The 25,178-nt window shown below is 45.8% G+C and overlaps 1 protein-coding gene across 2 annotated transcripts in view; it reads left to right on the top strand.

Moving 5' to 3' along the window:
• LOC147705737 (major vault protein-like) overlaps nucleotides 1-25,178 on the top strand; it is a 202,339-nt gene that overhangs the window by 126,866 nt on the left and 50,295 nt on the right. The gene's annotated exons all lie outside the window — the stretch shown is intronic.

The raw sequence follows: 25,178 nt of genomic DNA, 5'->3' as shown, positions 1-25,178 counted from the left end.
TTCCACATCGGCATGCCAACCGTGGTTCACAACACTACTAGAACTATCCATAGTTCCACACCAAAAACTACGTCTGACCCCATCCATGCTAACGCATAACCATGGAGACATCCGACATCCAGACCCAAACCAACGATATGGTGATATGGCTCCTGAAGTCTTAGAGTTTGGTTACCTTAACCTGTCACCAGACTGTATGAATATCATTAAAGAAGCCAGAAGACCTACTACTAGAGCTTGCTATGCTGCTAAATGGAAGAGATTTGCCATTTACTGCACTAATAATCAAATTGATCCTTTAGATGCTTCCATCCAAAATATTATCTGTTACCTTTTCCATTTATAGAGATGTAATCTAGCATATTCATCTACGCTTAAATCTTGCGGCATATCTACAAAACAGACAACATCTGTTGTTGTTTAGAGTACCAGCAATAAAAGCTTTTATGGAAGGATTAAAAATAATTATTCCTCCTAGGTTACCACCCTCTCCACGGTGACACCTAAACATTGTTCTTACCAGGCTCATGGGACCCCCCCTTTGAACCTTTACACAAATGTGAACTTCAATTTCTCACATGGAAAACAGCTTTCCTCATTGCCGTTACCTCTCTTCGAAGAGTTAGTGAGATTCAATCTTTCACTATACAAGAACCATTCTTACAATTACACCGTAATAAAGTGGTTCTAAGAACTAATCCTAAAATCCTTCCTAAAGTAATTACTCCCTTTCATCTAAACCAATCTGTAGAATTACCAGTGGTTTTTTTTTTTAAACCCAGACTCTGTAGCAGAGAGAGCTCTACACACCCTAAATGTCAAAATAGCTCTTCTCTATTACATAGATAGGACCAAATCCTTTCGCAAAAAAAGCAACTATTTGTAGCTTTCTCTCCACCACAAAAAGGCAACCCCATTTCTAAATCCGGAATTGCAAGGTGGATTGTTAAATGTATACAAATATGCTATCACACGGCAAAATGCACATTAACAGTTCCTCCTAGAGCGCACTTCACACGCAAACTAGGAGCCTCCATGGCTTTCTTAGGGAACATTGCCCTAGAAGACATCTGCAAGGCAGCAACATGGTCTACAACACACACCTTCACTAAACACTATTGTGTTGATGTGCAAGCCAAGCGGCAACCTGCAGTAGGCCAAGCTGTCCTCAAAACTCTTTCAAACATCTGAAACGGATTCATTTGACCACCGCTAGGGGAGACACTGCTGCACAATCAATGCAAAGTGTAGAATCTGCAGCTCATATGCCTCGAACGGAAAATGCTACTTACCAGAATGCATCTGTTCTTGGCAAGTAGAGCTGCAGATTTCTACACGCCCTCCCGCCACCCCGGGACCTGTATCTGTTCCAGTTTCTATCTTAATTAGATATACACGCATGGACATCCCTTCTTTCTTTCTACTAACTCCATCATTTTCCATCATGGCGAAAAACATTCTAAGGATGGAGCCGATGCCCATGCGCACGATTGTCCAAGGGAGGAGTCACCTATCACCTATAACTAGCGCCGAGACGCCCACGGGTATTCGCCGCGCTCTACAAATGTCAATAAATAAATAAATAAATCTCATGACTACAAAGACTTCTTCCAAGACGACAACAACATGCAATCATCCGAGCCCAACACCAGGTGGCGATCTAATGCAAAGTGTAGAAATCTGCAGCTATACATGCCAAGAACATGCATACTGGGAAGCATTTTCCATATATAGACACACACACACACACACAGATGCGTGTTTGTGTGTATAGACTTTAGATATATTCTTTACACTGACCTGCAAAATACTTAATTTGCGTGGTAAAGGCATATGCACTGTAAAGACTTGCGTGGTAATGGCATGCTTAGTTCCATCATACATTCCTTTCTCTAGTAACCGGTACCAAGCGTTAATAGGATTAAAGAAAAAAATGAATTAACCTGGGTATCAGTTCTCCCAAGGACATTTTTAGAATACGGTTATAAAATTGAATTCTTAAGCACACCAGTAACACTAAGCAAAATTGAAAAATGGCAAGGAAACGTTTTCAGTGGTGATAAGGATTCGATGAATTTTATAGTTAGTGCCATGTTTGCAATTTCCACATGCCCAATAACTGGTAATGCACGTTTCCAGGTGCCAATCACCAAATGCCCTGTGGCAGGTAGTGCTAATTTTCAAATGAGCAACAGTAGATAAAGTGAACCCCCTTATACCCACTAACGGGCAATTCCAATCGCTACATGCCCAGGAGTAGGTAAGGACTGCTTTCACATGCTCAGCAAGAGGTTTGTCAGAAAATGACATGCTTGGCAGAGTGTAATTACAGCTTCCTCCTGCTTAGAAATGGGTATAATGACTTCCCTATGCCAAGCACCAGGCGACTCAAGCCTACACATGCTCAGAAGCAGATATCCAGTTGCATGTATTCTAGTCTCCACATTCACAGCAACATGCATAAACACCCTCCCCATGTAGCACGTTCATATTTCTCCTCAAAAATTGTCACCTCCTCAAATCGGTCAAAAGAAATTTTCTCGCTAGTTAATGAACTATCTAACCCCGACAGAGTGACACTAAAACCCAAACCCTCGCAGACATTATGTGACTCTAAACAACTTCTTCATCGATCAAATCCAAGCCATTAAAGCCAGTATCCCTATATGTTCGAGCCCTGCATGCCTAACAATACCTAAGAATTCCTGCATTCTGGAACAGATTCCAGTAATAAGTCAAGAAATATTTTCGGACTTGTTAAAGTACAATCTGGCTCACCTAGGGATTGGTGCCCCCCTTGGATCCTAAGGGAAGCCTTTACAGCTCTCCCTGGTCCAGCTATGTCCCTTCTGAACCGAGTCACTGTCCCAGGGTTATGTACCTGACACCTTTGAGGAGGCTAATGTCATTCTCCCCCCCCCCCTGAAGAAGCCAGGGGCCGACCCTAAAATTCTAACCAACTACTGCCCTATTTCATTGTTACCTTAGCTGGCCAAATTACTCGAAGCCCATGTGGCCAGAAGTCTGTCTGCCTTTCTGGAGCGGTCCGATTATCAGGACGAACATCAAGCAGGGTTCCGTCCAGCCCATTCCACAGAGTCTGTTATACTGAGAGTATTCGACACCCTTTGGGAGGAGGCTGATGGGGGCTCTTAGCAGGCCCTGGTGCTGCTGGACCTTTCCGCTGCATTTGACATGGTCGACCACAATATCCTGGTCGACCGTGTCAAGGAAGCAGGAATCCAAGTCTCTGCCCTTTAATGGATCCGTTCCTTTTTAGGAAACCGATTTCAGGTGGTCCGCCTAGGCCAGTTCACAACCCCCAAGATGAGAACTACATGTGGTGTTCCTCATGGTTCCCCACTTTCCCCTCGCTTGTTCAACTTATACCTTCTCCCTTTGATCAACACCCTGAAAGAAAGGAAAGTTCACAACTTTAATTACGCGGAAAATTTCCAGCTTGTGTTTTCCATTAGTAACTCTCCTACATCCATCCATGAATTCCAGACTACGATGCTGTTCATCCGTGACTGGATGAACAGCAACCATCTGAAGTTAAATCCAGATAAGACAAAAGTGATCCTAACAGGAGGACCTTTAAAACCTTGGAGTTCCTGTTTCTGGCCTAAAGAGTTGGGACAGCCCCCTACCCCTTCAATATCTGCCAAAACACTGTGGGGGTCATAATTATTAATGACCTCACAAAGACTCAAATAGGATCTGTAATCTCAACGTGCTTTTTCCAGTTTAGAAAAATAAGGAAAATTAGTAGGTTCCTTACACAGGAAGCAAAAATACAGGCAGTCCTTGCTATGGTGTTATCCCATATAAATTACGCCAATTCTCTATACGTCGGCATTCCTGCTTATCTCACCCACCATCTTCAACTGGTACAGAATCAGGCAGCTAGACTGGTTCTTCAGGAAAACAGGTTTCAACATGTCACTCCCCTTCTGAGGACGCTGCACTGGCTCTCCATAACTCAGAGATGTGCCTTTAAGGTGGGATGCATTATATTTGAGTACCTGAATGGTAGAAGTCCTACATTCATTGACAGTCTTATTGTAAATTGTAAATTGATATTTGTATAGCGCACTACTCACCCGCAAGGGTCTCAAGGCGCTTGTACGAATACCGCTGTGGAACCCATCCTGGCTTTCCCTGTGAGGCGTCCACTCCTGGGCACCCCCAAGGTGGAGGCCAGGCATCCTTAGCGTTGTGGAGCCATTGTGGAGATTAAGCAAGCTATTGCCCAGAGTTGCAGAGTGGGACTCCATGATTGGAATAGGCACCGAGGCGAGAATTATCAGGTCCATGGAATTTTTGAGCCCAAGACCCGCCGAGGCGTGGAATTGAACCCTGGTCCCGGGCTAGACCTCTGCATCAGGGTCTGCCGCTGTAATCATTGAGCCACACTTCTCCACTTCTCTTATTGAAAGATACACTCCGACCCGCAATCTGCCAATATGCATTTCCTGACTCTTCCTTCCCTCAAACTGAAGTGTTTTGGTGGAACAAGGTTTGCCATACTAGGCCCCAGATACTGGAATTCCCTGCCTCAAGAAATCAGAACCTGCACAGACCTCATGAGTTTTCGAAGGCTTCTAAAGACATGGCTATGTAGACAGGCATACGAGTAACATCCCAGGACTAGCACTCTTTGAGTAGTGCCATGAAACCAATCTTGGGTACGTGCGCTTTACAAATAAAGTATAACATAACATCACAAACAGATTCCACATGCTAAGCTAGACACTATGCAATCTCCATATGCAGGGTTTTAACATTTCCGGAAACCGGTATGCCAGCGACCATATAGCCGAGATACCCGCCACCCCCTCTCAACACAATCCCCAAAAGGAGTGAAACCGGAAACAGTTCTTGAAGTTTTTGGAAGTGGGATGGAGTGACCATCCCGGCCGTATTTATTAAAAACAAAATTAAAACATTAAACGTTTCATGTTATGTACAATTTCATTACCATATTGCGATGTTTGGCTAACCTTAACAGATTCTCTAATACAGAGGTTCTCCTAGCCGAACTAGCAACCTACAAAACATTTCTTGACATATTGAAATTGTACAACCTAACGTTTAAGGGCCAACGGCCAGGTCATAACCGGTGTCAAGATCCCTAACCGGACTTACCCCTCCCACTTGGGATGGGCGACAGCACGGAGGCGTACCTCAAGTGCAACTACTACCAATTTCCCTTGACTTGACGGGGGCACCTAAAATTCGACGCCAGTTAAAGGTCGTTCGAATACTCGTGTGAGGTATCTAGAAGGTATCGTGTCCCTTATCCCAACCCCACACAACTTACCGCATCTGCCGTCGCAGATGTCACTGGCCCCGGGAAATTCCCCAGGAGGGGGCTGTAACCCCTCCTACAAAGGAAGGGGCCTTGACCGCCTTTCCTTTACTTCCGGCGACCCATCCTTAGAAGGGACCGCCTCCCCATTGAGGGGCCAATGGCCACCTCTCCCGAGCGCTCCCATCCGTGTTGGGTGACGCCCACTCATAGGGATCTACTAATTAGTGCTCACCGATCATGACCTTACCGCCTACCAAAATAAATACGACAGTGCTAATCAACCTAAGAATACATTGGTCACTATGACCGAAAGAGCATACATCAAAATTCGACACTAACTGAATATCTTTAATGGTAAACATACTCAAAAACGAACATTCTTTATTAACTCAAAATCATCATGGCACTACAACCTGGAAACGAAAACAAAACAAGAATAATCAACTTTATTATACACAACTGGCTGTCTTCAGGGGCTGGTGGGTGGGTCAAAATTGGCTCTTCGTTCTGTCCCGAGCTCACGTGCAGCGAGGAGGTGCAGCTTCAGAGCACAAGAACAAGAGGATGTCTTCTGGTCTTGCGTCCCTTTTTATCCGTCTTCAGGGCGGGCGTATACCCGCCCCTGCCTGCCCCTGAGGGCGTGGCTGGCTGCGTCGGTGTCTAGGCCAGCCCACTCTAGGGCGGGAACGAGCGCGCCCCAGCTACGCCGCTTCGGGCATACCAGCTGAGACGCGCCTCCCGCCCAAAATGGCTTCCCGGGGGGATCGAGGCACTCGTCCATAAGTTCGGGGGGACCGATTCGGTCGCCCCTTTCCATATAGCCGAGATACCCGCCACCCCCTCTCAACACAATCCCCAAAAGGAGTGAAACCGGAAACAGTTCTTGAAGTTTTTGGAAGTGGGATGGAGTGACCATCCCGGCCGTATTTATTAAAAACAAAATTAAAACATTAAACGTTTCATGTTATGTACAATTTCATTACCATATTGCGATGTTTGGCTAACCTTAACAGATTCTCTAATACAGAGGTTCTCCTAGCCGAACTAGCAACCTACAAAACATTTCTTGACATATTGAAATTGTACAACCTAACGTTTAAGGGCCAACGGCCAGGTCATAACCGGTGTCAAGATCCCTAACCGGACTTACCCCTCCCACTTGGGATGGGCGACAGCACGGAGGCGTACCTCAAGTGCAACTACTACCAATTTCCCTTGACTTGACGGGGGCACCTAAAATTCGACGCCAGTTAAAGGTCGTTCGAATACTCGTGTGAGGTATCTAGAAGGTATCGTGTCCCTTATCCCAACCCCACACAACTTACCGCATCTGCCGTCGCAGATGTCACTGGCCCCGGGAAATTCCCCAGGAGGGGGCTGTAACCCCTCCTACAAAGGAAGGGGCCTTGACCGCCTTTCCTTTACTTCCGGCGACCCATCCTTAGAAGGGACCGCCTCCCCATTGAGGGGCCAATGGCCACCTCTCCCGAGCGCTCCCATCCGTGTTGGGTGACGCCCACTCATAGGGATCTACTAATTAGTGCTCACCGATCATGACCTTACCGCCACAGGCCCGGATAGTTGACCGGCTATCCGGGCCCCCCACCAAAAACTCCTAGCTAAAGGTCATGTTCCAACGTTTTCAACCATGCTAAGAAGTCTCCTATGAGTAACTCATTTCCCACCCGAGACAAATGCACACCATCCCCCATATACATACTGTCATCATTAATACAACCGTGCGGGATAGAATGCAATGTCCTGGAACGGAACAACCTACTCATTTTATTGTTAAATTTCCTAACAGAACGGTTCAAAGCAGGGATCGAAATAGCCCCCCGCCACACTTTTCGTGGGATCATATGAGACCACGCAATTATGCACCCCGGAACTTTCCTCGCCAACCAACTTACGGTGGAAAGCATTGCCTCCAGGAGAAGTCGTCTACCGGTGGTGACCAAATCATTGCCCCCTAAATGTACTATGACTATAGACGGCGGTGACCTCATCCGCCCTAACAAACCCTCAAAATAAGCTTGAAACTGGTCAATACAGAGACCGCCCCTTCCGTAGAAGGACATCCTGTACCCGTATTCCCCAGCTACGTGAATCATGTCACCTGCTTTGAATACGTCTGCGGCACGCCTCACGTATGAGTGGCCCACGACCCACACCTCCTTTCTCACAGCCGGTGATGTCTGACCGCTGGCCCGGTGTTGGGTCGACTGCATAGTCCGCCCCGCCTCGAAGGCTTGCGTAACTGAAAACCAAACAAAAGACAAGAAGCGTGAGTACATTGTTACAGCTTCACAACATGTGCAACCGCACATACCTCTTATAACAATTGGAGGACCAACGCCCCACTCGTTTTACTTGTTCCACATTCAGACCCCTGGCTGCAGCTTCAGTGGCAGCCCCTATCCGAAAGGAGTGGGTCCCAAACTCACACGGGTCCAAGCCTGCTGCGGAAATTGACATCGCGAGCACCCGCTGAAACTGAAACTTTGTCAGTGGGGTGGCGTCCGCGTGTCTCAACATTGTCCCCCCCCATGCTGCCACCCTTCGTGCTAGGTAATCCTCTAAACACCTCACCGGACACATGGAGGACCCTGGAATCCTGCGAATGACTATGCAGTCTCCCACCCCACTCTGATCGGTTTTCGACTTGACAAAGGATACCGTCATAGTCTCACCCCTAATCTGAACGTGTTCCCGGCACAAACCCCCCGCCACGTCCCGCTTGTTCCTTGCCACCAGCTCACTTAACCTCATAGCCCCGTGAAATGCAAGCGTAAAAGCGGCTCGGAACAAACAGGCCTCGAACTGAGACGAGCATATGTCGGGGAGTGTGGCCAGCAACTGGGACAACCTATCCAGACCTATCGGGCGCCTCTCATCTACTCTGCGACCCTCAAGGCGTTGCCACCCACGCAGCGCTTTCTGTACAGCAAAAGACGCTGTCGGGTCCTGGATATTATGAGCCCTGGCAACAAAGGAGATGGCAGCACGATGCCTCTGGGCTGTAGCCACCGACTTCCCAGCCTTACGCAAGGACATCAGAAAATGTACCACCCAATCCTCGTGGCCCCAAAGTCCCCCTCTCTCCGTCCCCAAAAAGGCCAAATAAGCCCGAAACGCCCCTTCGTATGCCTTCCTCGTCCTTGGTGCTAGACTCTCTCCCACGAGGTAACGAAGTTCGGGGCACCGAGAGACCAGAGAGCTTCGGGAAAGGGTGCTGGCTCGGGATCCGCTGAGGGAAGGAAACCCGAGAAAGCCTGCATTTGAAAACGAGACAGTGCATCAGCAGCCTGATTCAACACCCCCGGGACATGTTTTGCTCTGAATACCACGTTCAGTTGCATACACAATAAGACAATTTCTTTAAGCAGCCTCAAAATCATTTTACAGCGTGCTGCCTGACTATTAATGCATTCTACAACGGTCATATTGTCAGACCAGAATATGACAGAATGATTCTTAAATCCATCGGGCCAGGATCTGAGGGCCACCAAAATAGGAAACAGCTCAAGGAAAGCAATATTACTCGTCAGCCCCCCATCGTGCCACCATGTTGGCCACTTTTGTGCTGACCATTTCGTGCCGAAGATGGCGCCGAAACCCATGCTTCCCGCCGAATCGGTCCATAGACCAAGCTCTTCAGAGGTCAAGGCCGGTTTGTTCCAGACGACTCGACCATTGAAATCCGCCAAAAATGCCAACCAAATACGCATGTCTTGGCGGACCTCGGCTGATAACCTTGTGCGATGGTGACCCTCCTTTAGGCCGACCATCGCCTGTGCAATCGACCGGGAGAAGGGGCGGGCCATCGGGATCACCCTTAAGGCAAAATTCAACTTCCCCACCAATTGCTGTAATTGATGCAGCGTAACTTTAGATGCAGTGCTACACATTTGCAAGGCTGTCTTGAATTTCGATACTTTGGAAGCTGGTAAACGAAAACAACCCTCACTAGAGTCCAACTCGATCCCGAGGAACTCGAGGCAAGTCGTGGGACCCACTGTTTTACCTGGTGCCAACGGCACGCCAAATTGATTCATTAAAACACAAAATTCAGTCAAGGCCCGGGCACATTCATCATCCCCAGCGGCCCCAAGGAACAGAAAGTCATCGAGGTAATGCATCACATTCCGAGAACCTGTTTTCTTCGTGTAAACCCATTGCAGAAAACTACTGAATTTCTCGAAATAAGCACAAGATATCGAGCACCCCATTGGCATACACCTGTCCATGTAATACAAACCTTGAAACATGAATCCCAATAAACGTTGGTCATCCGGGTATACCGGGAGCAAACGGAACGCTGACTCGATATCTGATTTCGCCATCAGCGTCCCGGGCCCCAGGCGATTCAAAATGGCTACGGCCTCATCGAATGATGCGTACCGCACCGAACATATCTCTGGATTAATTGCATCGTTTACAGAAAGGCCATGAGGGGCCGATAAATTGTGAATCAATCGAAACTCACCCGGGTCCTTCTTGGGGACCACCCCTAAAGGAGAACAAACAAAGTTCGGTACCGGGGGGGCAGGAAACGGGCCGGCTACCCGACCTCGGCTAACCTCTTTCCGGATCTTATCCTGTACTACAGTGGTATGCTGCAAGACGGAAAGTTGATTTTTGCACGTCCCGACACCCTGAAAGTTACCCACCGGGATGCGGAAACCATATAAAAAACCGTTTCGTAGCACCCCAGCAGAAGTACGATCAGGGTATTCGCTGAGCCAGGGAGTCATCGCCAGGGTATCAATCGGGGTTGGTAGAGGCGCCCCTCGGACTATATTAGACCTGTTTAGCGCCTCCTCTCCCCCCATTTTCACCCGATTTGGCTCTGCACGAGGACTCAGGATGGGGTGCCCCACAACCACTACATTCGTGTTTGAACTTACAAGATCCCGGGGGCCTAGTACATTTGCTTCTGTTGAAATTGAAACAGAACCCCCTCTTTCCTGTATTGCCGGCGGGTCTCGGGTAATCGTCCGTACCCGTACCCGACCGAAAGGGCGTCCCCCCGTTTTGGCGGGAGGACTCACTAACAACACTCCCCACCAATGGCACTTTCAACATTCCCGACTCTTTCATTTTATTCCATGTTAAAGAATCGTAACAGTCCCATGTTAAACATTTGTTATGCTCCCGCTTTCCTGAAAAGATTGTCATAACAAAACCATTGGTTTCCTTGGTGTGATGTCGAGTACCCCATAATTCGTGACTGATATACTGGAAATTCCGGGAGCAAATCAGGCCTACGTTCCCCCAAAATTGCCGTGAAAATTCCCCAAGCATTACCCCAGTTACCAATATTTTCATTCACTTTAAAGGCGGCCATTTTTGCGCGCCAAACACTCGGATGCATCAGATCCTTTTGACCCTTAACAGTTTCCACCTCATAGTGATCAACGAGCAGGGAGAAAATGTTAACGTATTCCCCCGCCCAAATCTTTTCCTTTATTGGCAAAGGAACATGTTGCCCCAATCTTTCCCTACGAGAGGGTGTTGACTCATCCCTTGCAATCGGCAATGGCCGCTTACCTGCACCGGACGCTGCTGCCGTCCCTTGGGGCTTGTCTGTCGCCGCATCCGGCGCGGGCACCTTGGCTGTATCATGTTTCTCGCGCAACTGCTTCATGAGAGCTTGCGCTTCGGTAGCCATGGCGCCCCCCTTACTGTCCCCCAACCATGCTGCCAATTGTGCCGCCAACTCGGGAGGCATATCTCCGGCAGGCGTCGGGGTGACTATCACGGGAATCGGAATCCCCTCATCCGGTACCGGGGCCGGTACCGGGGCTGGCGCCTCGAGCGGAGAACAGGGAACCGGGACGTCTCCCCCGACCGGCCCCCTTCTCGGCTTCTTTGGCCTTCCTCCGGCCGGTGGACGCCCCGATCCCTCCTCGCCGTCTCGCTCCGCCAACCGCTTCTTAATTTCGGACATGTCCTTCATGAGTGCCCGAACCAACTGGTCAGTCGACATTCTCTTTGCTCCTTTCTTGGGCATCCTTCCGACGAAGTATCTAAAAGACAAAGAGAGAGATTAAAACGCTCAAAATTGGCTCTTCGTTCTGTCCCGAGCTCACGTGCAGCGAGGAGGTGCAGCTTCAGAGCACAAGAACAAGAGGATGTCTTCTGGTCTTGCGTCCCTTTTTATCCGTCTTCAGGGCGGGCGTATACCCGCCCCTGCCTGCCCCTGAGGGCGTGGCTGGCTGCGTCGGTGTCTAGGCCAGCCCACTCTAGGGCGGGAACGAGCGCGCCCCAGCTACGCCGCTTCGGGCATACCAGCTGAGACGCGCCTCCCGCCCAAAATGGCTTCCCGGGGGGATCGAGGCACTCGTCCATAAGTTCGGGGGGACCGATTCGGTCGCCCCTTTCCATATGTCCAGCAGTGGGGCTGACTTGTTCCCAGCATCATATATCCCTGGTTGAAGGGCTCCAAAAGTATCCGCTTGAAATATTAAGCATGAAATATTCAGTAATAATATTGATTTACTCCTAAATTATCAGCTTTGAATATTACATGCAGATTTATTCGATTTGCCCCAATATCTCACTCTGGAATACTGACTAATATTATCCATTTGACTACATATTATAAAAGTAAGACCCATTATTTCAGTTCTATAATTCAATAATGACATTGTTTCCGGATTTTCAAAAACTATATCGGGTATTCCATTTTTTATTTGCAGTAAACAAAGTTTTTATTTGAGGTAAAAGCAAGCAGCAAAAGCTTGTAAATGTATTTTCATTACTGAAGTACAAATATGTAATTGTTCCCAACAGTGTGAAATAACGAATATGTGAACGTTTTAATGTTGGTTTTGCAACCATCTCGGTTTATCTTATTTACAACCTGCATTCTGTAGTAGTATACTTCAACCCTCTATGGGAGCAGAAGGTTCTGTGCAATGTTCTGTTACCAGGGGGAATGCCCCTTCAATAAGAGTAAGATCAAGACTGGAGAATCAGGAAGTATATCAATGGTGAAACAACATAATGAAAATACTGGAGAGGAGCTCTTTGGTGCTGTTGAACGTAGAATTCATATTGGGGCAGTACGTCTTTGTCACTGTAAACAAAGAAGCGGGAAATTAAAGGTAAAGTAATTTGTGTAAGAGGCGAGCATTATCCATGCAATGTGGAGTCACACTTTCACCATCTTCTGCACATATCACTGCATCATTGGTGACCAGGAGCAGATAACTGTGTTGTTGTAAGCTTGCCTCTGGGTGTTGGAGCTAGGCAGTTATTAGGAGCACCATGAGTTTGTTCATTTGATTTTAATTGGAAGGTAATTCAGAGAAGCACTGTGGCAGTATCCCTGCTATATTTACCTGAGCTTGTTTCCATAGAAATGGGGATGGAAAATGTTATGCCCAACCCCAGGTATTCTGCTGGCTGAAAGAGCATTGGTGCCCTGCTGTCTATTTAGGGAAGGGAGTAAATGGCCAAAGGTAGCAAAAAAGTAATTACAGGTTTCCACAATAAATTATAATGTGATGTTATGGCTGGAGATATGATCTCCTGTTTTTAAATGGTGCGCGCCGGTTGATCTGGGTTTGAAAATCATTTAATTTGAGTGATTTTGATTTTTACTTTTGTTTGTTTGGAATTTGAGTGATTTAGGAATGTGTTATTTTCTAAATGATGACTGTGCTATGATTTTCTGTTGTTCAATAGTTTGGAATGGTTTGTTGTTTTTGTGATGCTGCTTGTTTTAGAATATCAAAATCTGATAGGATGTTCCAGGCCTATTGGATAATTTGCTTCACTTTGTTGGTTTTGGGGTTATAGGTCAGAACTCACGTGAGTGGGGTTTTGTTATTATTTTGGGGTACCAGGAGTGTTTCACGTGTATTGTACCAATCTCTTTTCAAAGCTGTTTTTGTTCATTTCTTAGGATAGCCTCTGTCTATTAATTTACCAACCAAGGTGTTTGCATTCTTAAAATAGTCCTCCTTATTGGTACAATACCTCCTAATATGGAGGAAGGAACCAAACAGGAGATTTTCCTTTAATGTTCTAGGATCTCATACTGACCCTGCAACCCGTCAACCCGTCTTGAACAGACTGTGAAGAACTTCTCTGCATGGATCACCAAGTTTGCCGACAGTCACCCAGAGCAAGCTCCCAAGACTATCAGATCCACCAAACGAGCCTTCTGGTACACATCAGAACTTGAGACCACGAAATGCAGCTGCAAACGCCTAGAGAGACGATGGAGCGCCAACAAAGACCCCACAGACCGTGCCACCTTGAAAGTAGCCCTCAACAAATACCTTTTACTCCTGAAAGACATGAGAAAACATGCCCTGGCACACTGCATCATAGCCAAATCCAACCACAAAGACCTCTTCAACATCGTACGAGAGTTCTCCTGCCTTTCAGCCACTGAAAATGCTATCCCTCCATCCCAGGAACTATGCAACACCCTGGCACACTAATTCCACAACTAGATATCCGACATCTACAGCAACTTTGAACCATAACCCACCATCCTCTACCTCGTCCTTGTCCTTCCCCCAACAAATATACCTACAACCTTCCACTCACTGCATGGGAGCAGCTCACCACACAGGACACCGCAGCCATCATGAACCTGTATTCACTTCTTCAAACTCGGTAGTAAGGAAATCGGCGCCAAACTCACTTCCATCTTCAACGCATCCATCACCATGACTGCATTCCCCGGGCAATAAAACACACAGAGGTCAGACCGCTCCTGAAGAAACCCTGTGCCAACCCCAGTGAATTCAAGAACTACCAACACATTTCTCTGCTCCACTTCCTGTCAAAGTCCTCAAAGGCCGTCATCCGCCAACTCATCGAACACCTAGAGAAAAATAACCTGCTGGACTCATCCCAGACTGGCTTCTGCTCCAGCCACAGCACATAGACCACCCTGATCGTCACCACTGATGTCATCAGAAGCCTCCTCGACCGGGGTGACAGAAGCAACAATGATCCTCCTTGACTTCTCAGCAGTGTTTGACATAGTGTCCCAGCACACCCTTTTCAGGAGGGTCTGCCACATTGGCATCCAAGGAAAGCCCCTTGAATGGATCACATCCTTCCTCACAGGACGGACCCAAAGAATCTGCCCACCTCCCTTCGTGGCAAGACCCAAGAGCATTGTCTGCGGTGTCCTGCAAGGTTAATCCTTCAACACTACCCTCTTCAACACCGACATGACACCCCGGGCCAACATCTTCAGAAGCCATGGCATCAACATAATCTCCTAAGCAGACAACACCCAGCTCATCCTCTCACTCTCAGAAAACTCCCCCACCACCAGTACCAATTTCCACTACTTCATGACGAGCGTTGCCAGCTGAATGAATACCAGCTGCCTGAAGCTCAACAGGACCAAAGCCCTGATCTTCGTCAGCAACTCCTCCCCGTGGAACGACGTCTGTTGACCTTCCAAACTACGACCCACACCCTTACCGATAGATCACGCTTGCAACCTCAGCCTCATCTTAGACTGCAAAGTCACCATCAAACAACAGATCAACAGATTCGCCTCTGCCTGCTTCCACACCCTTTGCATGCTCCTAAGGAACTTGAGATGGCTCTGTCAACACAAGGTAAATAGTCACCCAAGCCCTAGTCACCAGCCGACTCGACTACTTCAATGCACTCTATGCAAGAATCTCTACCTAACTCCTAAAGAGACCATTCAGAACGCAGTGGTAAGACTCATCCTGGACTCTCCGTCCAGGAAAAATGCCAACTCAAGATACTGACACATGCCTACAAAGCCCTCCATGATCAAGGACCAGCATATATCGACTACCCAGTGAACAACCACCAACTCGTAGGACACCTGCGCTCTGCTGCCCTCTCACAAACCCCTTGCATCTGTTAAAGCCACAGCGGAGGCTGCTCCTTCTCCTACCTCACCACCAAATCTTGGAATGACCTTCTCCTCCGAACATCACCATCGCTCACAGAATTCCGAAAGGCACTGAAGGCATTGCTCTTCGACTGACAGCACCAGGATCTCAGTGCCTGGATACCCTCACAAGTGATTAGCCGTACTCTACAAATTCCAATATGATTTGAATCCCGATTTGTGGATGTCCACTTGAGAAGTGCAATAACTTGTTCCAGTTTGCGGGTTTAATGTATAAACAGACAACTAGTTTGCCTTCTCTTACTCCGATCCAGAGATCAAGGAAGTTAACTGTATTAGAGTTGTGCGCCATAGTGAATCTTGAATCCTTAGTCCTTTTGGTTTTTGAAGGGAAAAAAAGTTGTTTATCAGACACATGGGGGCCAATTGAACCAAGAATTTGGTAGGAACATTATGGGGATGGATTCTAGAATGTATAACCTCCTGTGATCATAGCAATTACTTGATGTCACAGGAAATCTGTGGTTTTATCAAACCAAGACCCCTCTATTTTGTTAAGAAGGTGCATGGGGTCTCGCACATGCGCCTCTGTTGTATGCACAATTTATTTTAGAAAGGTGTCTGTACATTGGGCTAGAGGCTCAAGAAGGGAACCGCAAGTCAGGGGAGGTGATGCGTTCGTTCTTACTGGAAGAGGAGGTTATGCTTCAATCTCCGGACACTCGTTCCTTATTGCAATGTGAAGTCCATGATGAATCAGCACCCAGGGATGATGTGTCGAAAATCCGGACGTGCTGCATCGTTGCGACAGTTATGATGCAGGTGCTGTGTTGATTTTCCAAATGCAAGCAGTTGTCACAGACGTTGGCGAGACTGTGTTCGGGGCTCACACTGTGGCAATTTGTCTGACCCGGTGTGAGGCGAGCTGGATCTGCGGTGAAAGCCATGGTCGATGCGCTGATCAAGACCATGCTTTACGGCAGGCAACTGCAAAGCATCAATCTTTGGCAGCAATGCATTGATAAAACAGGCGCTGGGAGTCGATACATGGATTTTCTCCTTACATCAACTTCGCCAGATTCTACTTCCAAGGGCCACAGGAACTGAATTTGGAACCACTTGTCAAGTCAGGAGTTTCAGCAAAAGAGTCAAGCCATTGTTAGGTGAAGACTTTGATGGCCCTTAGACTTCTTAACAGGAGGCTAGCACGCACAAGCCTTTGGAGTAGCTTGGAAGCAGGGTGTAAAAAGCAAAATCAAGTCCTTTCACTCCCAGTACAGAAGCAGCAGTCCAGCATAACCAAGCAACAGGCAGAGTGACAGTTCCTCCTACAGCATCCAGCTCTTCTTCCTGGCAGAATGTCCTCAGTCCAGAAGTTTTCTGATTTTGGGGTGCCAGAGGTCCAATACTTACACCCCTTTCTACCTATTAAGTAAGCAAACTTTAAAGGTAAGTATTTGTAGTGCACAGGGCCCTGCCTTTCCCTGACCTGGCTCAAGACACACTAATCTAGCTCAGGAAGGCCCATCAGCCTGGTGATGGGCCATTATGATGTGTTACTTCACAAGTCCTCGGGATCGGTTGATGCACTAAAGGGTTCCACCTCTTGATCTACCACAGCCTGAATGCCGTTATGGCACAGGTCACTAGGAGGATCAAGTGAGGGAGGGAAAGGAAGGTAACTGCGATGATGGAGATCTGAAACGACAAACCACAGACGTCACTAAGTTGGGAACACCCCCTGAACAATACTACTATGGCTATATTATTACCGATTGTAGTACCTGCAAAGAAAAGGAACATGGACCTATAATATACTAGCAGGTTGGATTGTTGTATCCTCTGGATGCGTTGGAAGAAGACAATAGACTGCAGAGGAAGAAACCAGGAATCGACAATGGAGTATTAACCACAATGTCTCTGAATACCATGGGAAGAATAAAGTCATGCAAGCAATGCTACATACCCATTGTTACTATTAATTAGGCCAAACAAAGAAACCATGGTAACCCACAACCCAGATAGGCGTAATCACAATCTCACTGCTAGCGAAGGTTTTATAATCCTTAATCCAGTTAATGAACACAAAGTAAAGTAGGCACAAAGATGAGAGTACCTGAATGACGGTCTGGAGTTCAACCAGTACAAAATGATACCTGTGAGTACTTTAGTAAGAACTGTATCTCAAATACTCTCGTAATGTAGGAACCGTCCTCTGCATGAACTCTGAGCCCAGAGTTCGCCAACAGAGGACTCAGTGCTAAATGGCGGCCGGCAATTCCTTCCGTAATCAATAATCGTCCTCCGCACGAGCGCCTCAAGAGCAGCTCATCCAACGGAGGACAAATAGCGAAGAATCAAATGTGCACAACGTGGCGGACAAAAATGCAGTCTTAAGATAGGTCCCGTCCTCCGCACAAGCGCCTCTTAAAGCAGCTCTGCCAACGGAGGACTCAAGCCAGGGGACCACAGTGCACCAAGCGGCAACAGCTAACGCCGTCTGGAAGTCAAGAAGCGTCCTCCGCACGAGTGCCTGCACTGAGGGCTCACCAACGGAGAACGCACAAAATGGGAGCAAGATCAAAGAAGAAATGCTAGAAAAGAAACTGCATTCCTTTCAGCCAGCGCAACAAATATTCCAGGAAGCGGGCTTACCTACGAGGAAGGTAACCACGGAACGGTTTTGGTAACGAAGGTCTGGTAGGAGGAATATCCGACTCTCTTCTTGGTTGCTCACGTGTCCTTATGGGCGGGACCGTCTCGTCACTGCAGAAAGCTAGGCCTTCTGGGAAACGTAGTTCGGGACCTTTATTGAGCCATTCCTTGTACTGAGGCCCGTCTTTCTGTGTGAGGTTGCGCTCGAGGACATCACATATGACAATATGCAAGGCACACCTCGGCTCCCTTCGTGTGACTGTCTAGAGTGAATGAACAAGAGCCAAACTGTCAGGCAATCCAGGCGTGGATTTTACAGATGGGTAGAGGCACAGAATGGTTAATCAATAAAATGCCCACTTTCTAAAAGTAGAATATTCAAACACACAATTAAAAAAACAATTTAACCAAAAAAGGGATTTTAAAATTATGAGTTCAGAGACCCCAAACACCAAATCTCCATCTGCTCCTAATTGGAAATTACACTTAAAAGATCTTTCAAGGTAATCCCCTTGTTACCCAATGGGAGAGATAGTCCTTGCAATAGTGAACAATGAAATTAGCAGTATTTCACGATTAGGACATGTAAAACACACCAGTACATGTGCTACTTTTCAAATGCACTGCACCCTGCCCATGGGACTGCCCTGGGACTACCTTAGGGGTACCTTACATTTAGTAAAAGGGAATGTTTGGGCCTGGCAATTGGGTGCACTTAAAAGGTCGAAATGGCAGTTTAAAACTACACACCCAGACACTGAAGTGGCAGGTCTGAGACTTGCAGGGCTACGCATCTGGTCAGCACAATCAGTGCTGCAGGCCCACTAGTAGCATTTGATATACATGTTCCTTGGAACACCTGGTGCGCTTTAATAGGGAATTACTAGGAAATATGCTAATAATGTTTAAACCAATCACCAATACAATTTACACTTGGAACCACAGCACTTTAACACTGATTAGCAGTGGTCAAGGCCCAGAGTCCTAAAACCAGCAAAAATGAAATGCAGCACACAGTCAAAAACAGGAGGTCAGAAGCAAAAAGGCGAGGGAACTGACGCCAGAAGATACCTGGTCTCAAATCTCCCAACCAGACTTGGCAGCTGTGGAACTCGCTGTTTCTAAAGATGCCCATCCCTTCCTGTGAAAAGTTACAACACTGCCCAGATCTTCTCATATAGCATCAAAACTAGTTGCGTTACTCGTACCTCAGAACTTTTAGTCTTGCTACTTGATGCTTGAAGTCCTAGAATTTGGCCACTTGCACCACTCTGAAGATTGTAAGCAAATCCTTAGCGAAGCCAGAACTCCACTACACAGGCATGCTAGGTAGATAAATGAAAAGGATTTGACAATTACTGTAACAATAGTCACAAACAGCCCTAAGAAGCCACAGTACAAGACATCCTCAGTTTAACCTGGCTGCTGTTGCAGCTTAACTGCAAAACAGGGAACGCCAGTCCATCTTCAAAATCCCTGTTAAAGCAATAGTTAGGCTTAAAAGGACTTCCCAATTTGAATGCTACTAGTCCCCTTATGGCACATTAGTATTGTACTTACATGACTTATGAGGCCTCCTTTTGATCTGCTGCACCCACCCAGGAAGTCTAATTTCCAAAGCTGGCCTTACCAGGTAGATTATGAATTGATTTCAAATGTGCTATACTGAAGCCAAACGCACACTAAGCTTTGTGCTAGGGCACATACAACTGGTAATAAAGGAGCCACCATAGCTCTTCTAGGGAACATCTCACTCGCAGACATGTGTAAAACTGTGACGCGTCCTGCTATCTGCATATTCACTAAGCATTAATATGTGAGCATTCACACTGACAAGTACCTAAAGTTCGAGAAACTCTATTCCAGATGCCTTCCATTACTACATACAAGACACCACTTCAGTCAGATGTGTACTGCTTTTCAGTCTATGTACAGCATGTGATCGATCGCAACACATGGTGCAAATTGAATACGTTACTAACCTTTAACATCCAGTCTGCTGGTTGTAGTGTTGTAGGCATACAGTACACCATCAAACAATCACTCCAGGCTCTTTCTTCATAATAAACATATTCCTCTACCAACAAACATAGACTTTACTGCTTTTCATCTCAATACATACTCTTCCCCTTTTCGAAAAAACACTATCTAAAGTTGGAGTATGTGTCCTAATGCATTGTAGGTTTCATGGGGCTTTTACAAGTCACCTAAAAACTGAAACCTCTTCTTCAAATAAAAAACACTTTCAACATGTGCATCCAACACTGGAGTACAGGAGCATATCTAGCATGTGAATTTAAAGGGCTACCAACTGCAAACCATGTTTTACAGGTAAGTGTTATTATCCTTAATCTAGGTGTTACTAGAGCAGTGTTTCCATCATTGCGAGTTGCGACCCACTGGTGGGTTGCAGCCGACTTTCAGTGAGTCACAAATGTATGAGCAATAAATAATGGTGCCTTTGAGCTGTGTTTGTCTTTCATAATCGGTGCTTCACAGACAGAGGTCAAATGACCGGCTCAATCAATCAATCAGGGGATTGTAGGTGCACTACTCACCCGTGAGGGTCTCAAGGCACTGAGGGTGTGAGGGGGGGGCACAGATCTGTTTAGCCAAAGAGCCAGGTCTGGAATCTTCCTGCAGGTGTTCAGGGAGGGGGCACGTCTGATGTCTGCTGTTAGCTAGTTCCAGGTCTTGGCTGCAATGTGAGAGAAGGATCTTCTGCTCGCTTTGGCTCTGTGGATGCGTGGGGTTTCGGCCAGTGCGAGGGTGGTGGATCTGTCTTCTGACGAATTGTTGCTTTTCGGAGTGTTATTTACTTTTCTTTTCCCGACTGCAAAATAGGAGAATTTAAAGTGAATTATGTGACAATCTTGCTGGAGTACAGGAACGTGAGATGTTTTTGTGCAACACACAACAAAATGTAGATCTATGTAAATGAACTATTTCATTCAGCAATTAGGAAGAGTAAAAATTAAGCAATTTTTTTTGTAATTCCATAGTTTGCTGGAAACAGAGGCAGAGCAGAGGTAGTAGAAACACAACAATTCAAGACACTACTCTGTGATGCACAAATGATAAATATTCACAGAAACCTGCCATCTAATTTTATCAGGAAAACAGTATGTCTGTGCAAAGTTAGTTGCCACTTCAATGAAAAATATGCTGTCCGCAAATGACAGTGCACAACCACACTATGCATTAGTTACATAAAAAAATCGCCCCATCTCATGTCATAAAAGTTAGGTGAGTCGCAAAAGTTTGTCGTTCTACAAAGTGGGTCCTGGTTCTAAAAAGTTTGGGAACCACTGTACCAGAGGGTACTTGATGAATTTGGTATCTGGTACGAAGGAAAGGAGATTTTTTTTCATTGTTGAATATTACGTGCGGAGTGTCCTTATAAGGTGACTGATGAGCTTCTCACTGAAGAGATGAGCCTGTAGTTACTTTCTCAGTTGTTGAAGCAATGATGCGAGTCTGTTCTGCAGCCAAATGTTGTTCCATACCTTGGGTGCGCATATTGCCATTTTTGCGGTTTTCATTTCTTTAGCCTGGTAGACCAGTGGTGACTGCTTTGTTTTGAAGGTTTTATATAGTGCAAACAAGACCCATGCGGTTATCGGAGCGCTTTACAACAAATATAGGAAATAGATATATATATATATACAAAATACTATTAGAAATATTAGTCTGACAGTGGTAACTATTACAGCATAACAAATATTTACAAGATTGCATCTATTAGTTCAGGTGAATTTGGCCAAGAGAATCGATTTCACTTCTTTTTTTGAAGAATGATGTGATGTGTGAGGGTTCTGTCTTGTTTTTGGGGGCAAGGCATTCCAAAACCTAAGGGCCATTCCTGAGAAGGTGCGGTTATAAGTTTTCTTCTTGGAAAATCGTTGTGGTTTCTGTAGCAGGATATAAGAACTCCTGGTGGTTCTGTTACCACCCGATAGTACTAATTTCTCTGCAAGTTATCGTGGGGTTTTGTGATGCAGTGTCTTGAGTGTCATACAGGCAATTTTCAAATGGATTCTGGCATCAAAGGGTAGCCAGTTAAGGGCACGCAGGTCCGGGGAGATGTGACAATTTCTTTTGGAGCCTGTGATTAATCTGGCGGCTGCGTTGATTGTCGCTCTTAGAGGCGTTGTTGATCTGGGAAGGCCACAGAGCAACAATCCCATATTCCACTCTGGGGATTACTAGAGTTTGGACTGCCGGTTTAAAGTCATTTGCGTGTATGAAGAAAATGTGCTCCTTTAGTTGCTACACTGATGTGCATCTGCATATTTAGCTTATTGTCCAGAGTTATTCCTAATGATTTGGCAGTCGATAATGTGCGGTTGGCTGTTAAGTGCTTCATCCATTCCATGATGATGGTTGTTTGGTTGGGGGTGCTATTAGGAGGAATTCTGTTTTTAGAATGTTTAATTTTAAGTGGTTATTTTCCAGCCAGGTCTGGGTTTTTTTGGAGCGTTGTGTTGAGGGACTTGATGTCTTCAAGTGAGTGGATCTAAATTTAGAGTTGTGAGTCATATGCGTACATGTGGTATTGGACATTTGAAGAGTTGAGAAGCTCGGTGAGTGGTTCCATAAACAAATTGAAGAGTGTCGGGGAGAGGGAAGATCCTTGGGGTACTCCTAAAGTGACTAGAGTGGGTTTGGATAAAGATTGATTGGTCTTGAGTCTTTGTGTTCTGTTTTCAAGGAAGGAAGTGAACCAGTTGAGAACCGTTCCAGATAGACCAATTCTATGTTTCAGGAGGTCTAGTAGATTGTTGTTTGACAGGGTCTGTGGCATAGGATAGGTCCAGCAGGATAAATAAACAGGCTTTGTTTTGGTCTAATATTCTAATATTTCTAATGCGTTGTCTGTTATGTGGGTATTGGCAGATTCTGTACTGTGCCCTGATCGAAAGCCAGATTGGAATTTATCAAGCAGGTTGAAGTGGTCAATGTGGTTGGTGAGCTGCGTATGAACACATTTTTCTAATAATTTGGCCTGTGTAGGGATGTTGGATATAGGACGGTAGTTATTTAGGTCTGCTGGGGCAGCCAATGGTTTCTTTAAGATGGGGGTACCTGACCAGCTTTGAGGATGTCTGGGACGGTTCCTTGCTGCAGAGAGGTGTTTATAATTCTAGTCTATAAAGGCACTAACGTCGGAATGAAGTCTTATAGGTGGGATGCTGGGAGTGGGTCCGAGAAGTGAGTGGAGGGATTCAAGGCCGTGAGCGTTTTTAGAATAGTTTCTTCACTGTAGAAGTTAAATGAGACCCAGTCGGCGTTGTTTTTGAGGTCTAGCTTTACTGAACAACTAAGCAGGTTCCTGAGGGGGGTGGGGGTTCTTCAGGTGATCATGTGAGGGCTAATAGTTCGGAAAGTAGGACTGTCTTTATGTTTTCAGTTTTTGTTGTGAAATAGGATGCAAATGTCTCGCAGTTGGGGAGTGTTTCTGGATTAACTTGAGGTGAGTGGGAGACACCCTTAGATTGAGCTTTGAATATTTTGAAAAGACTTTTGGGATGATTCTTGGATTGGTCCAATTGTTTACTAATGAAGTCAGTTTTTGATCGTCTGATTTTTCTGTAATAGGCATTTCTCATGCTTCTGAGTAATTTGAGGTGGATAGAGGATGGTTCTGCTCTCCATTGACGTTCAATTGTTCTTAGTGCTCTTCTGTCTTCATTTAGCCTACCGTCATACCATGGGTTTGAGACTTTATTGGAGACACTTTTCAATTGTAGTGTAGCTATATTATCTAATAACATGTTCATCGATTGGAAGTAGTGATTAGTCAGATCGTGTACGTCATGTAAACTGTCAGGTAGGGGCGTTGGGATAGGATTAGCGGTTGCAAGTGAGATAGGATTGAAGTTTTTTAGGTTTCTCTTCCAGTTAGGTTTCTCTTCCAGATTTTCGATCTCTTGGGTTGGACAGAGAGTAGTTTAAATGATTAGTTGAAAGTGATACCACAGGCTTTTAAGATAACTGGGTGTGTGAAAGCAGCCATTGTAGATCCATCAATGTGAGTAATGTGGTCATATTTCTTACTATGTCTTAAGCGTTTTGATGATTCAAGTGGTATTGTGATCGTTGTTCTGATGGCTAATGTGTGGCATGGCATGCTAGTGCGTATGACGTTGCCACTATCCGGTATGCTAGGGGCCAAGGTCTTGCTTAGGTGTTATAAAGACTGAGACTGAGTTAGGATTTTGTCCTGCAAGCAACCGTAAGCTTATACCAGATTGTCTAGGGTTTCGTATCTGCTTTATGGGTGGGCCGAGATAGTAATTTACTAGATTGCGTAAGTCAGGGATTCCTTTATTTTAATAGCGGGCTGATCTGTGGAGTTATGAGTGTGCGGAGGAATGTTCCTTTTCTGAGAGATGTACTAAAAATATTCATGTGTAGGAATTGTGCTTCTCAGGAGAGGACTTCAGTGGCAGATTGCGTCATGTTTGTTTTTGAGCAAGAGTGGTTGGAAAATGGTTTATTTGAGAATGTTGCCTGGTGGCATAGAAAGGATTTAGTAATCTGTTTGGTGATGTTTATGGGGTGCCTCCATCATGTCTTTTTTCTCTTCAGAAATTGATTGTGTTGCGTTTGTCAACCAAGTGTAGTGTGGGAGGTCTGGAAGAGTATTAACGCACTATTTAACAACTTTTGATAGGGGGTTCATTTGTTTGGAGGTTTTTGTGATGTCCTATTGTGTTAAATGGGTTTCTAGGTTGGTTAATTAATTTGTTTTGCAGATTTATTTATTCACGATTCTGTATAGTCAGTGTATATTAGGATGTGAAAGGCTTTTGTTTCATGATGCAGAGATACTTTTGCATCGAGTTTGGCTTTTAAGATGGTGTTAGGTGAAATCAGGAGTATGTTGACATTGGTTATGGGAGTGTTTGAGGTTACTAAGGTGACTGGATCTTGGTTAAACAAGTGTAGGTGTGGAAATCAATGGGTGTTGGGGAATGGCAGTTGAGTAACTGCATGTTTGATGACGTTATTAAATTGAATAAAAACACTGCTTTAATTTTTTGGGTATTGGAGTCTCTAAAATGCGTGAAGTTTTCGTGAAAAAAATTATGGGCTGATTATTGGATGGGCTGATTATTGTGTGTGGTGGGAATGAGATGGTTTAAATAGCCAAGAAGCTAGAGAAGAAAATGACCAGTGAGTTTCTTTATGGATTTCATGTTTGTGGTTCAAAGGAAAATGCAAGGTCACAAAGAATTTTGCGTAGGTGCAAGGCCACTGGTCCTGTGTGTGTAGTTGATGCAATGTATGCTGTAGCTTTAAGAAACCAGGACATCTAGAATAGATTTGGAAGTG

This window comes from Lissotriton vulgaris, chromosome 7 (genome assembly GCF_964263255.1).
Source record: "Lissotriton vulgaris chromosome 7, aLisVul1.2, whole genome shotgun sequence".
NCBI classification, from domain to species: domain Eukaryota; kingdom Metazoa; phylum Chordata; class Amphibia; order Caudata; family Salamandridae; genus Lissotriton; species Lissotriton vulgaris.
The sequence above is the reverse complement of the archived record's forward strand: the minus strand, read 5'-3'. Positions and strand labels throughout refer to the sequence as shown.